The sequence below is a fragment of the Dromiciops gliroides genome, chromosome 3, assembly GCF_019393635.1.
Source record: "Dromiciops gliroides isolate mDroGli1 chromosome 3, mDroGli1.pri, whole genome shotgun sequence".
In the NCBI taxonomy this organism is placed as follows: Eukaryota; Metazoa; Chordata; class Mammalia; order Microbiotheria; family Microbiotheriidae; genus Dromiciops; species Dromiciops gliroides.
The window spans coordinates 207,019,276-207,035,666 of NC_057863.1; the positions used below are offsets into that span (position 1 = coordinate 207,019,276).

Below are 16,391 nucleotides of genomic sequence, written 5' to 3' on the forward strand. Positions count from 1 at the left end.
CCTAAGCCTATTATGTCAAGTACAAGCTCCCCATCTTCCCAACATTAAAGAAGAGAGGTAGAGAACCCCATAGACATGGAAAGAGACATTCTTTATACTCAAGTAACAAAAATAGTGGGGATTCAATAGAAATATATCTTGCATCCCAGATGATAGGATAAAATACAAGGGATTCCTCAAAGGAAGGATGGTCAGTTCAAAGGGACCAAGATAAGGGATGGATTATCATATTGTGGAGAACAAGAAGGTCAGTGAGGTTGGATCATATAATATAGGATGAGGAATATTGCATAATAAGGTTGAAAGGTAAATTTAGGCCAGGTTGAGAAGGCCTTAGTAATGGACCTTCTGCTACAGAGGCAACCCTCAGACAATCAATTTAAGAGGCTCTGTGATACCTGTATAGGGGATCAAAGGTCCCTATAGCCTTCATTAGGATTTGTGGAGATGCTGAAACAGGGAGAGAGGTGATTAGCCACTGACACACCAGGGCTGAGAAGTTAGAAGACAGGATAAGAATATGACTTTTAAAGATACATAGGTACTTGTTGATGCCTGATCTAAACATATTCTCACTATTTTATGAATTATTTAAATGAAATGATATTTATGAGATTTCTCTCAGATTTATCATTAGTTGAAATTTCTGCTCAGGTCAATAAGAATATCAACCTTATTGATCCAATCCTAATTTTACTATTTTCTAGTCAGAAAGTTTTGAAAATCAGGCTCTCTAGGCTATCTAGATATTTATGATACAATACAGAATAATGTGAAAATGAAGTTTGCCTTAAAAAGTTAACCTGTATAAAACTAAATACCAGGACAAAAAAAAAAAAGAGAGAGAGAGAAGCTTGTATTTTGGAGGAAAATAACTTTTCCCCCTCCTGTCTAAAGTTAAATCTTATGTTTGACTTTAAAAAAATATCCTTAGATGAAGGCAGCTAGATGGTACAGTAGATAAAGCATTGGCCCTGGATTCAGGAGGACCTGAGTTCAAATTCGACCTCAGACACTTGACACTTAATAGTTGTGTGACCCTGAGCAAGTCACTAACCCTCGTTGTCCTGCACATATATATAAAATTAGTCTAAAATTTGCAGGTATACCAAGGAGCACAGTCAGAGGACGCAATAAGTCAAAGAAGAAAGATGCCTTAGAACTCTGGTGGTGGCAAGGAGAAAAGTGTTGATAGTTAGGTTATCCCAGCCCTCATTTTAAGGACCTACTGTTTCTTAAATTGTGCTTATTGAAAATATCATCCATTTTCAAATTATTTTCTCCATTTTCCCCCCTTAGCTAATTTAAATTCCCCCACAAGATCATTGGTTATGATTTTTATCTCAGTTGACATAAAATTCCTAGAGAAGAATACACAGTTATTTCTTAAAATAAATGGAAATACAACCTCTAAATATTATCCATCACTAGCTAGGGTAGGAAATAAAGCTTTAAGATGGTGCAGTTATAACATAATCAGCAACCAGGGGGACATAGCAGAGGCTGACACGAGAGAAAATATTTTTATTGTTGTTAAATAAAAATATTGTCAGATTCAAACACTCTAATAGTCAAGCATACCTGTTATTCTCCTAAAGTGAGATCACAAGAGAAAAGTTACATTAGCAAACATGTTACTTAACTTGCCAAGTAGAGAGATGTGGCAATCAAAGGCAACACAAGTTTAGAATATAAAATGGTTTGTACAAATCTTTTAGAGAAGGATGTTGAAATACTGTTAGCTGTAGCACACTGGAAGGGTAAAACACTGGAGAGTGAAAAGAATGCTTGGCAAGGGACTCATCTAAGCAAAGCTAGCCAAAGGACACTTAAGGCTGAAAATGGAAGGAGAAAAATAAATATATGAAAGATAGTAATGATCTTCAATTTTTTTTTTTGTTCTTGGAGGAAATAATCATCTCAGTTTTGGAATTCTTTCCTTACAGGGAACCATCCTCATTGGTGAGATCAAATCAGTTAGCCCACAATATATTTAGGCTAGCCCACAAGACTAGCCCATACATTGTATCCATCTAATTGTCTATGCTAGATACCCTGTGGGCCTCCTTGTTGTTGTCTTCCTTCCCATCCACCCCTACTCTACCACCTTTCACATAGATTCAGTAATCAAATTGATAGTAAACTACCATTGTTCATGGAAAGGACATATTAAGATTGCTTCTGGATCAACTCACTATTGCTCTGACTCCTGATACACTTCACTCCCTGGCCACTAGTATTACCATACAAATATCTCTCCCATTATAATGTCATTTCCTTTAGGAAAGGGATTATTTCACTTTTCTATTAGTATCCTTAGCACTTAACACTGTGCTTGGCACATAGTAGATAATTAAAAATGCTTATTCATTCATAAATTATAACTTTTTATCATAAAGAAAAATGGCACTATCATACTTGGACTTAAAAATTCAGAAAGGCACTAACAGGAACAAATGGGGAAAAAGACACAATTTTATCACACCAATTATACACAGAGATCCATAGAGACCAAGGATAAATGGAGGAGACCTATGGAGATGAAGGACACATGATGGCAATCTATGGAAACCAAGGGCACATTTTAAGTCATAATATATTGTAACAATGGCAGCTACACAATTGTAAGATTGTTAAAAGATTAATTCAAAAAGTACATTAAAATGTCAAAAAGGCACAAATATGAGAAAAAATGTTATTAGTACAAAACATAGAGGCAACTCAAAGAACATCAATAACTACCAACCCACATATCAACTTTCATACTTAAATAACACCCAGAGGGTATCTGAAATAGTTTAGAACTTACATCTTCCTGGATCCAAGCACAGCCTTCTCTCTGCTATAACATAACAAAGTGTCTACCATGCCTATATAAAAATTATATGATTCCTTGAAAGAAATCATATCAGACAATTATTTATTTATTCTGTGATAATAGTCCATCTTCTCTACCAACTCTCACTTTTTGAGTTTTGAAATCATATTTTTGTTGTCTCTAATTTATAGAAATGTGTAGATTGCTTTGAACTGAATTGTAAATGCAATCATATAAAAGGCTGATGTCATTCTTAAACTCCTTAATAGCAACGAGGCAATGGGAAAGTCTACATGTGTTTTTATTTCAGTTAATGACATTTTAAAATTTGTGCTTCAGTAAACAGTTTAATTGTTTTCCTTGGGAGAATTTTGTCATGCCATTCTTATTGTGTATTGTATAATAATATTTCCTCAAATATAGTGAAACCAAAATTTTTAGGCCATTCTGTCAACATTGCAAATGGTTGTCCCAAATCCTATATTTCATGCTGATTCAGTTACATTCCTGAAATAAGAGCATCAATAGTCATTATGACTATCTTTTAAGACAAACTGGAAGCTGTATAAACAAGCAATGCTCACTTGTCTATATTTCTTCCCTGCTCTCTGACACTGAATTTACCATAGAACTCATACTTCTGAGCATGTATACTTGGATGATCCTAGGTAACAAGGCATCAGAGAGCTAAGAAATTCAGAAATAAATAAAGTTGGTGTTTTGGCCCTTCCAGTTATAAAGAGTATCATATATTTCTACAAATCACATAGAAAAGTCAAAATTGAACATCAAGGTTATCTAATGCTTAAAATGTGTGTATATTTCTCAGTGTTACAGTCTCATACAGCAACACATTTTCTAGAAAATACATTTCATCATGTCTGTCCCTCTTGTGTATGTCTGGTAAGTTAATAGCTTTTGTTGTCCTTTCAAATCTCCAATGTAAGCTATATAAAAGAGATAAGGACCAATGTCATGTGTGCTGGGGAAATTTTTTTTGTATTGTTTTGGTTTTGTCCTAGTGAAGGTTAATGAACTGGTAGCCTTGAAAAATGAGCACCTGAACACAGAGAAGATATAGCTGAGATAGATATGATGCCAGTTTTTCTAATTCCTCTCAGCCTTTGTTTTGACATGGATATAATAAAGCAAGCTGGTTAAGTTCTCTTTTAATCTAATTTCTGTGATTAGATTTGTTGGATTTTTTTCTTGATTACACTGTACATGTCTAGTGATGAGCACATGGTAAGCCACCTTTTAAATTGTGCTAGATTATATTGAAAATTCAGGTAGTATTCCTTACTCATGATGCATACACAAGGAATTAGAGTGAAATAAAAGGCATGGTGTAATCATATACATTTACTCTCTTAATAATGTCACCTCACACACAAATCCAATTAGAATAAAATAATCTTTTATTAAGGTGGTAGAGAAAGTTGATCAGAAGAGAAGTCCTTGGACTTCTCTCATGGGGAGATGGTTCAGAGATCTTCTCTGAGATACCTATGTCCTCAAACAGGAAAAAGGCTTTGTAGATGGTAGATGGGGTGATGACCTGAGCCTTTTTGGGGGGTTGGCTAGGGGTGGCTGGAGCTATTTCTGTCTCCTTGGTGCCACTCAGGCAGCAGAGATGCCTAATGTGCTTATCTCTCTTGCTTCTCAAGGTGTGTTCATCCTTCAGTTTAGCTTCTCAAGGAGCATCACCCCATATCTGTATCCTATAGTTTAGCTGGCCAGTTTAAACTTTAATCCTAACTCCATAACAATATCATCAAACAGCCATCTGCAGAAAAGATCTCATCTAGTAAGAGAAATTCTACAAAATTTAGAATTTCTTGAATATGTTGATAACTTTTCTTGTCTCTCTTGAATTAAATCACATTGTTGCATCTCTCCCAGGAACTGGGGAGAAGGAAGAATATTCAATACTATATAAATATTCCCATTTGTTAGAAGCAAGGATAGAAAAGGAGAAGGAGGCAGTCTATTCTTAACTATGAATTTGTGTTAGACATTTTCAATTTGGCCCTTGCCAATGTTTAGCCATCTTTTCATTCTTTTAATATATCTTTACTATACAACTTCCCACACAGTGGGTGTCCCACATTTCTTTCCTTAAACTCGTGATACAATTTTCATTCCACAATCAGAACTATAATCTCATCTCCTTCATTGAGACAATTGAATGTAAGATAATTAATACCTTGCCGTGATCCAAGAACTGTGGTAAACTCTGGGGATACAAATAAAAGCAAGCAAGATGTTTTCTGTCTTCAAGGAACTTTCATTCTAATGGAAGAATAAATACAATAAAATAGGGGCTAGAAAGGTGAAAGACATGCAAAGATTGGGATGGTGAGGAGATGGTGTGGAGACCAAGTTCTGGGAAAGATTCACTTATTCATGTGAGATAAGGTAAAATCTTTTCACCTCTCAGAATCCAGTGTAGTTTCAGGAACAGAGGCAAAGTTTCTGTATTTTGGATACACTGGCCAGAGTGGAGATGGCCTGGTTCTGGATAGAATAAGGCAAAAAATTACCTATCAGAGCTCAATGTGATTCTAGGGATGAAGTGCAAGGTTTCTGGGAGGAGAGGTTAGGGATACTCGATTTATTCTTGACACCACCTTTTATATTTATTATTCTCCTTAGTCCTTACCTTAAAGCTGAACCTTAACTGTGCCTTAGATCCCTTGTTCTCCTAAATCCCAAAGGAGGTTTGATGCTTCTTTCCTCCCTCTTCAGAATCTTCAGCCTCTTCCTCTCTGCCAGTTCCTTCCCTTTGGCCTTGAAATAGGCACACATCATTATGTTGACAAAAGCTCTTACATGACCCAGCTGCTCCCTCTAGCTACTGTTCTATTTCTTTTCTGTCTTTCCGTGAACACAACAAAAAGTTTAATTATGCAATCTGCATCTGCTGCCCTAATTTCCTCACCACCTGCCTTACCTCTTTTGTCATTCCACCATTCTACTTAAAATCATATCTCAAAAGTTAGCAGTGATTTTCTAATTGCCAAATACAGTGGATTTTACAATATTGACATTCTATCCTTGACCATCTTTACCCTCAACTCAGATAATGCTATGCCAATTTAATTTTTTATTTACTTAGAAGCATCCTTTCTTCTAACAATTGGTAACATTTATATAGTATTGCATATTTTTCCTTCTCCCCAGTTCCTGGGAGAGTTGCAACAATGAAACAATTCAAGGGAGACAAGCCATTTTGGTGACTACTTTTTGTTTTCATCAACCATTCTTGGGACCAAAACTCATTGAGTATAACTGAATCTCATCTCTATCTTCTCTGGTCTTTCTACAGTCTATCCTGCATGTAATTTATACATTTTACATCATCAACTTAGTATCTTTATCGTGATGAGTCCTAAATCTGTGTCTTCATTCTGCCCTCTCATCTGAGCTTTCTTTAGCCTCATGTATCTAAATATCTACTAGACATCTTCTCTTGGATATGTTGCAGTCAAGTAAAATTCAGTATGTTTAAAGCAATTTATTATCTTACCCCAAACTAATTTTCCCTTCCAATTTTTCTCTATTAATTTAACCCCCATTATTCCAGTTATCATCCAGGCTCAAAAAGCGTGGACTAATCATTGGCTTTTTTTTTCCCCAGGGGCAGTGAGGGTTAAGTGACTTGCCCAGGATCACACAGCTAGTAAGTGTTAAGTGTCTGAGGCTGGATTTGAACTCAGATCCTCTTGAATCCAGGGCCAGCGATTTATCCACTGCACCACCTAGCTGCTCCATCATTGGCTCTTAATAGCACTAAAAACTAACATTTAAACAGGACTGTAGGGTTTATATAGCAATTCTATGTGCTAGGTAACACAAGTATTATTATACTCAATACATTGATGAGGAAACTCAAGTTCCTGGAGGTTAAGAAATCTGCCTATTTGCAGACAGCCAGTAAGTACATAAGGTAGAATTAGACACCAGGTTTCTTGACTACAATGCCAACAGTCTTATCACCTACATCACTATGCTCCTCCTTTAACTATTTAATCCATTTTACTCATTCCATTACTATATCCCTTAGCCTCTCCAAATCTTTCCATTTTCTGCCATGCAGTTCAATGATTTTCAATGAACACATCAGAGAATCTAATAAGCCCATTAATGTCTTATTCTGGTTCTTTCTATATCTGAGAGATACCATGGTCACACTTGTTTGTTGTTGTTGGGTTTTTTTTGGCATATTGTTTTTACATATCTTACCACATGACCACCCCACATGCTTCTCTAATCAGATATGTTCTTGATAAGAGGTTTAGATGTGGACTTAGAGACCATATTTGGATTCTGATTCTTCCTGACTATGATCTTATTATAGCAATTTACCCTTTCTGGGTCAATTTTTTCCTCACTTATAAAATATAGTTGTTAGACTCAATGATTCTTTACAGTTTTAAATCTATGATTCTATATCTTTCATGACACTCTAGCCTGTGGGGCATCATTGGCTATACAGTATGTCCCAAAAGTCTTAGTACAGTTTTAAGTTCATATAGCTTAAAAATAAAAGCTATAAAACAAAATAAAAAGATGCATGGTATGTGTTCATAAAGTATATTATACATTGTCTTCCAGAAGTCAGTGCAGTTTTAGGCTAGTTTGAGCTAAGAATGCACCAAGACTCTGGGAAAATATTATCTATTATGTCCTAGGCACTTACACTATTCATCTTTCTCTTTTATTTATTTCAATTAACTTAAATCTGACTTCTATCTTCTCAACAAGGCCATTTCACTAATTAAAAAAAGAAAGAAAAACAAAACCTTGTAACAAATACTGTGTTTTTTCTTTTCTTTTTGGATTACTTGTAATTTTCATTTTTCTGATATCATGGTATTTCATGATTCATAGGAATCTATAATCTCTGGGACAATATACATGGTAAAGTGATGTAAACAGAAGTAAACAGCTTGGGATCATTAAAACTACTGTGCCTTTTCAGAAATGCAATCCAGTCCAGTCTCCTCCTACTTATTACATTACTAGGGCCAGTTCTTTTCTCTGTAGTTTATGTGTGTATGCACATACATGTACATACATAAATGCATGCATACACATACACACATATTATATATATATATATATATATATGCACACACATATAAATAATGTGTTTATGAGTACAAAGAAAGGTACCATTCTTTGACATATACTAGCTGTGTGACCAAGGGCAAGTAATTTAACCAATTCTTGGTGCTCTAGGCCAAAGCTTCTTAAACTGTGGGTCATGGGGTCGTGTATCTGTATGTGGGGGTTGCAAAAATATTTGGCAACAGTAAAAGGTTATGTATGCCTGTTTTATATGCCTAATATGCCCAGGGTTGCATAAAAATTTCTCAGATGAAAAGGGGTCTCAGATGGAAAAAGTTGAAGAAGCCCTGCTCTAGGCAATTCTTTAAGATTCTAAGTTTCAGAGAAGGTGTTTACCTGCCTGCATTGGTAGAAGTTTCCTTACCTAGAATTCCCCTATAGCAAGGAAATAACAGGTTCAGTCCCTGTCCATATTCATCTTATATGTATAATTTATTACTTAGATAATATGCATATTGTGTATCTATTATGTATATGTATATACATATACAGAGAAACCAAGAGCCAAAGACAGTAGATGAAATCTTGAAATCAAGAAGATCTGGTATCAGGTCCCATCTCTGACTTACATTAATTGTGTTACCTTGGGCAGACTACTTATGTTCTTAGTGTCCTAGACAATTTTCTAAGAGTGACTAGTTGATGAGAAGGTCCTTACCTTCATTGACAGAGTAAGTTCCCTCATCTTTTAGTTCCCTCACCTCCTAAAAATTCACTTTAATGAATCACAAGCCCAGCTCCTATTAATTCACATACACGGATATATCTGTATGCACCTTAGCATACCTATACATATGTATATACATACATACATACATATATATATATACTATGTATGTTTATAAACATATATAATTGTATTTCTGTGTTTATATATTTATGTGGACATAATTCATCTAAATACATAATAATTGATAAACTAATCTACTATCCATATAACTTTATATAATATTGTGAACAATATAAATGTTCATATTCTGTTTTATCAACATGTTTTATCTCTTTTACATGACTGGTTCATGACGAGTGGATGACTTATCTGTGAAACGGAACATATGGAGAAATTTGCCATCAATATGAAATCCCTTTTTTTTCTTTCTTTTTTTTTTTGGACTTGAATATTGGTGAATTGCATTCTTTTACTATTCCTCTCATTTTAACGCGTGGATTATATTGAATAAAATTATCTCCATAGCTGCCTCAACTGTACAATATTGTTTATTTTTAATTCTTTTTACAGTAGGTATGGAAAATATATTTTCAAGAAAGTCATTAAGGCTATAGTTTGTTCCACCTAAAAACATGCTTTTTAAAACTCATATAACAACAGACATAAGTGGCCCTTATGTATTTGTACTTGTCAGACAGATATAATACTTTAAAAATATTTTCTACTATTAAAAGTCATTTGCAGAAGTTTGTTCCCATCTCCTCCTTTTGTCAAGAATATCATTTAGGTATTCACAGGTCATTCTAGTATTTCTAAGAGAAAAGAAAATAGGCATATGAATTGCCATTTGGGGGGATCTTAGGGTTATAGGTAGAAGGAAGTTTCAAGATCATGTGTAACAATCTTCTCTTTTTACATGTCCAGAGATGTTGAATGACTTCTTGGAGTCTCTGTGACTCTAAAATTCATGACCTTTCTATTACAATAACTTGCCTCTTTTTTGGTAGCCTTTTTTTTGTTGTTGTTGCTATTTTATATCATAGACCACATTTCATATTTATTTTTGGTGAAATTATCATTTGAATTCATTTCTATTTTTTATAGTCTCCTCTTTAAAATATTTTTGAGTGGTTTTTTTTTTGGGGGGGGAGATGTTGTCTCGGGGGAGGGGGTCTTCCTATCTTGCTGAGGCCGAAAGTAGAGCAGCCACTCACAGGACCCATCCTACTACTGATTAGCATGGGAACTTTGACTTGCTCTCTTTCTGACCTGGACTAGTTTGCCCTTTATTAGACATGGGATTCATGGGTGTATAACACTCCACATATAACAAAAGTATTGGATTAAAAATATTTTTTCTCATTGGTTTTGTTGATTTTTTCTCTTCCTCTTCTGTTTTTTTTTTCTCTGATATAAGGGATGGCTGTTCGAATGGGGGTAAGAAGAGGGATGCAAGGGGACATGTAGGCAATGTAAATGCAAGAGATGTCAAAATATTTGAAGGGGGAAAATGGTACTAGACTGATTGTCTATTTCTGCCCATTCTGTTTTCCATTTTTCAGAGAACACAATTTATTTAAATAAGTCATGTTAGAATAGCTATAATCACAACCACACATGCATCTTCTCACTTTTATCGTTCCAATTTGGTGTTTACTTTGACCCTTACTCTAGACAATCAGTGATCTGCCTCTGCACTAACAGTTGATTTTGCAATGACTGCTACATCTAAAAATGGCAGTTCCTGTATTTTCCTACGTCGTCAATTTCATTTTTTTGATGTCACTTTGGATTTACCACGTTCAATACCTTCCAAACCTTTTAAGAGTATTTATGATGGGGGCAGCTAGGTGTCGCAGTGGATAGAGCACGGGCCCTGGAGTCAGGAGTACCGGAGTTCAAATCCGGCTTCAGACACTTAACATACACTTACTAGCTGTGTGACCCTGGGCAAGTCACTTAACCCCAATTGCCTCACTAAAAAAAAAAAAGAGTATTTATGATGACATGTATGAAAATAAATTAAACTAAAACATCATCATCATCAACATCATCATCATAATGATGTGCAGGCATGAAAATGATATATTAAATTAAAACATTATTATCATTATCAACTAAAACATTAACTCTTGAACCATATAAATATCAATTATATTTGTAATTCTACAACATTATCCTAGTTGGTCTTCTCAACTCCAGTTTCGTCTGCTTTCATCCAACCTTACTCCTTATTATCTTTTTTTTTTTAATTAGGCTATTTTCTTCACTGTTTAGAAAACTCATTACTTCCTCCATTCTTTCACTTATGCTTTCATTTAGGTTGATTCTCTTAGAATGCCTTATCTGCTGTGTCTTTTTCTTATCTTTGCTCTCCCCCTTCTTACTTTCCCTCTCTTCTTATTTCTTCTCTGTCAAACCAAATCCTATCCCTCATTAATCCCCATTCATTTCATATCTTCCTTTACTATTCCTGCTTGGAATTGGCTGTTTATTATGCTAGCTAATAGATAAATTTTACATAGTATGGGGGGAATGAAATAAAAATGAGCTTTTAAAAAATGGATTAAAGCTTCATATTGCTTTAAATAATTCCAAAGGGAATTACTTACTATATCCATGTCCTATTTTGCAGGATTCAATCATTGAAATGTCATAAGAGTAAAATTCCATTTACATTTGTGTAAAGGAGTTGATCCTTGAAATCCCGTGACCCAATCACAGAAAAGGGGCCAATAACAAAGTGTTAAACCAACTGTAAAAATGTGGCTACTCCAGGTGATCCCTTTATGAGGTGTAAGCAATTCCCTTGAGTGAATTAGGGAACAACACCATAGGATGAACAATGATTTTCCATGTCCCCCGTGTAACCTTTAAAAGTCAGTTGTCAGACTAGGAGGAAGTGATACTCAAAGAGGAACATAAAGTGGAGGCTTGGAAACAGAGAAGGGCAGGCTGTGAGAAGTTGTTTGGAGCTTGTAGAATAAAAGCAAGGCATATGACTCTAGTACAAGGAAAGGGAACATGACTCAGGAAGCAAAACCATTTGACCTATTTTGGGTCTGAGGAGAGCCAGGACAGATACTGTATTGCTGAATCCCCCTCAGTGCACTATAGACCAAAAGGTTTTCTTTCTGCCCTTGGGTTTACTCATGTAAGCCTGAAATCATCTCACTGGGCATAAAAAAAGTCTGTTTACCTTTCTTTATTTTAAACATTTGCTTTGCCTTTATAAACAATCTTAACCGCAGGTCTTTACTAGTCTGGTTATAATATTAGAAAGACAGTTGAGAGGAGGCAATTTAGTGGGGAGTATGCTCAAAGAAGAGAGATAAATGAGTCAACATCGAGGTCTTTTGCCTAAGCACAGTCACTGGCTAGATTTCAGAGCTTTAAAAAAAGGAAAGAAAAAAGATAGAAAGATTTACAAATTCTTTGATGCAACTTCCCAGAGCAGAGAAGGAACGTAATCTATCAAAACAAGGCAATAGTGCTGCAATACACTGAAGCCATACTCTATAATTCTCTATGGTTTTAGCATAGTATTCGGATGTTTTTAGGTCCTTGAAGACTGTGCCACAAGACCTTAATCTCTGATAGGTTCTATCAGATTAGGAAAGACTATTAGCATGACCTTATTGTCTCCTTAATGTGATTTATCATGGCCAAAAAGTGATGATATTTTAGCCACAGTAACCCATGAGACAATCTACTAATTTGTAGAATAGTTGCTATTACTGTGCCAGTAAAGATTCACAGACTCCCACAGTAGTACAAACCATACCCTAAAATGATCTCCACAACAACATAAACTCATGCTCACAAACCTCTAATGAGAGGCAAGAATCTACTACCTGCCTTAGCAACTCATTCCAACTTTTGTCAGCTCCAATTATTAGGGATTTTTTTTTCCTGATTTCACATTTCATGTACTTCTTTTTAATTTCCACACATTCCTGGTGAACCTTCCTTGTTCTAGCCTTTTGGGGCCAGGAAGGAAAAGAAAATAATCTACTTTCTACAAGAGAGCCTTTCAAGTATATGAAGAGTTAGTTACCATATCTTTTCTGAGGGTTCTCTTTTCCAGTGTTTTCTATGTCTAAAATCTTATAAAGAGAATTCAACGGGACTTTAGTTTTTTTTTTTTTTTTAATCTAAGTGAACTGTGTTTTGAAATTTGCTGCTACTCCACAAACTAAAAAGGCAGGTATTCATTTCAAATCAACAAACATTTATTAAGTTTCTACAATCGGTGATGCATGATGCATGCTTTAGTGATATTTTGGTTTTTTCTTAATTTTAAGTGGCTGTATAGACTTTTAGGTAAGTTTCATATAACTTCTAATCTAAGTTCCAAGGGTTGCAAATTTTCATTACTTATTTGTTCTTTTAAGAGGGATAAAGATGTGGATAGGGACTGGACTTATAACTTCATTGGCATTGGAAACTCTCAGATGAAGAAATCACCTCTATCAATTCACAACAGCACCTTTGCATCTTGCAGTCTTAAGAGAGTTGCCTTTCAGGGTACTAGGTAAAACAATGACTACCGTACTGCCCTTGGGGCCCCAAAGACCGAGTTCAAATCCTGCCTTAGGTACTGTGACCCTGTGCAAGTCATTTAATTTCTCTTAGGCTCAGCTTTCTTCATTTGTAAAATAAGGATAACAATAGCATCTACCTCAGGGTTGTTGCCAGGATCAAAGGAGTTATTATCTATATCTATATCTACTATACACATATATAAATATATGTTTATATTTTCTTTGTAACCTTAAAGTGCCATATAAAAGCTATCAATTTAAAAAAAATTTTCAAGGAGCCCATAGCCAGTATTTATCAGAGGCAAACTTTAAACCCAGGTTTTCCTGGATTCAAATATTGCTGTTCATCTACTACATCATGCTGTCTTTGATAAATATAGGTTTCTAGTTTTATTTAGTGTGAACTAAAGGAAGGACATATAATTGGCAGATAAGATTAGAAGATTGAGTCCACTGAATATCAATCAGAAGACTTAAAACTTATGGAAAAAGATATTTTGAAACAAATAAGAACCAGAAAGGATATGTTGAGCTCTTTTTTAAGGTACCACCAACTATAACTATGCATATTGATTTATAGCATGCTAAAACATTCATCTTTTTTTAATAGGAAGAACCTAAACAAATATACATTCTTGTTGGTCGGTCATGTCCAATTCTCCACGATCCCATTTGGAGTTTTCTTGGCAAAGTTACTGGAATTTGCCATTTCCTTCTACAGCTCAATTTACAGATGAGGAACTGAGGGTTAAGTGACTTGCCAATGATCACACAGATAGTAAGTGTCTAAGGCTGGATTTGAGCTCAGGTCTTCCTGACTCTAGGCCCTGTTCTCTATTCACTGCACAACCTAGCTGCCCTTACAAATATAGTTACTGAGAGCAAATTAGGTACCAAAGGAGGCCACATTCATTTTCTCAGGACATTGGTAGCTTACAAAACAATAAGATTAACTTACTAAACAAAATATGACTCAGTCTATAAATACATTCTTGATAAATCTCCCCTTGTAGTTTTCACTTCTATGAGACATATAAATTAAGCAGGCTGCAAGTCTTACTAATCTATTTCTTCCATCAACTTAAGTGAGAACTATAGGTATGTGAGGACTTTTTGAATCAGGCCCTGAGTTTGTAAATTAATCAAGCAATTGTCCTGTTATTTATATGTTTTCCCTGCATAATAATGTGGAAACTTTTGCTTTTTATTCAACACACATTCTCATATATCTCAGAATCAGATCACATCAGCACTGCAGTGATATACTACAGCATTCGTGGAGCATTCCACATCATTAAACACATTAATGAGTCCTTTCAGCCATCGGAAGGTTTCCTGGTAGGTAGGTATATTACAAATGTGAGATTGGAGCAATAAGTGAAACAAAGAGAGAGCCGTATTGTTCTTTCAATTACATTCAAGCTCTGTGTGGGAGTTCAGAGTCACAGGATATGACTAGTGATAGCGGTAGTTTTCAAAATTCAAATCGTAATCCTGTCATATTGTCTTAATTTTTGATACTCATTACATACCTCAGGCTGACTGCAGAGGGTAGAGCCCTTAAACATCAGGAGGAATCCACTTATTATTATTATTCAGACTTCTCTTAAGAACTGCTCCTGGATTTCTGAGGAACACCGAGGAATATCAGGACAATTTTGGAGATAACTACAGGGAATAATCAAAGCTGATATATATGTAGAATTATAACACTAAATTACATGCTATATGTTATATGTCTATAACAGATATATATATATATATATGCTATACTATATAAATGAAATGATATATTTAAGAATTTAAGTTTACCTGCATAATCTGAGTTTAAAGACAAAGTTAATCCTAATAGCAATATATAGATGGGGAAATTGAAGCTCAGAGTGGTATGGGGACTTGCCCATGGTGACAAAGCTAGTTAGTGCAACAGCAGTGATTTGAACATGTCTTCCTGATCCTGTTTTAAATAAAGCACTCCATATAGTAGGCAACTTTGTTAAAGGAAAAAAAAATTAAAGCAAATCACAGATTTAGAGCTGGAAGAGACTTTTTCATTCTTGAAAAGAACCATGACAACAGGAAGTGATGTCATGACACAGTCAATTAGATTTAAGTGAGGGAGGGCTGTGCAAGGTCGCCAACTTCACTCTATCCTCCAGAGCCTTCTGGGTTGAATGGCAAGATATATAGCAGAATGACTGGAGATGGTCCTGGATGTTTGTTGCTTTTGTTGTTTTGCAGGACAATAAGTGTTAAGTGACTTGCCCAAGGTCACACAGCTAGTAAGTGTTAAGTGTCTGAGGCCAGATTTGAAGTCAGGTCCTTTTGAATCCAGTGCTTTATCCACTGCACCACCTAGCTACCCCTGGTCCCCGATGTTTAAGGCAATTGGGGTTAAGTGATTTGCCCAGGGTCACACAGCTACTAAGTGTCTAAGGTGAGATTTGAACTAAGGTCCTCCTAACTTCACCATCTTGCTGTTCCCCATTTTTAGGATGACCTGAGGCCAAGGAGGTTAAGTGACTTGATCAATATCACACAGGTACTAAATGACAGAGTCTGAGTTCAAAGCCATGCCCTTTGACCTCAAATCCAGTAAGTTTTGCACTCTAACACCTTGCATTTCTTTGGAAATGTAACAAAGGAAAAGAAAAAGAAAGAATTTGCATTTACTTTTTTCTAACTTAAAGGTTCAAGATTGATTCAGAAAGAAAGTTTTTATTGAGTGTAGGGTTTTCCCCCACTTTTTTTCCTCCCTATTTAAAGTTATTAGCTGTCAAATCACTTAAAATTCATATATACCTGTACACAGTAGAAGCAATATGTAGGAGATGGAAGGGTTTTTTTCCAGAGAGAAGATACCAGATCATAAATCAGAAAAAAAAAATTCATTTTGGCTTTAACTTGATAGACAAGCAATTCAATGCTCATGTTTGATTTTAAAAGTTCAGAGTGACTATTGGAGAGTCATAGTCATGGAGTGAAGAGCAGTATATCGGAAGAGCAAATAGTCTACGAGCTTTCTACTTAACAAAGGTTTCACCCTTCAGAATGTTTATACCAATGACCATAATTAATATCCCAATTCTCTTCTCAATTAATTTTCCATTAATTAAGCAAACAAATTAATTATGAGTTTATTTGGTAATGTTTTTCAACTTGCTATATTTTTGAATCAACCATTGCCCCGCATATAAAAATTGAAACATAAATAACACAATTGATT

General features: G+C 35.2%; 1 protein-coding gene across 1 annotated transcript in view; it reads left to right on the forward strand.

Moving 5' to 3' along the window:
* EPHA3 (EPH receptor A3) overlaps nt 1-16,391 on the forward strand; it is a 420,397-nt gene that overhangs the window by 253,542 nt on the left and 150,464 nt on the right. The gene's annotated exons all lie outside the window — the stretch shown is intronic.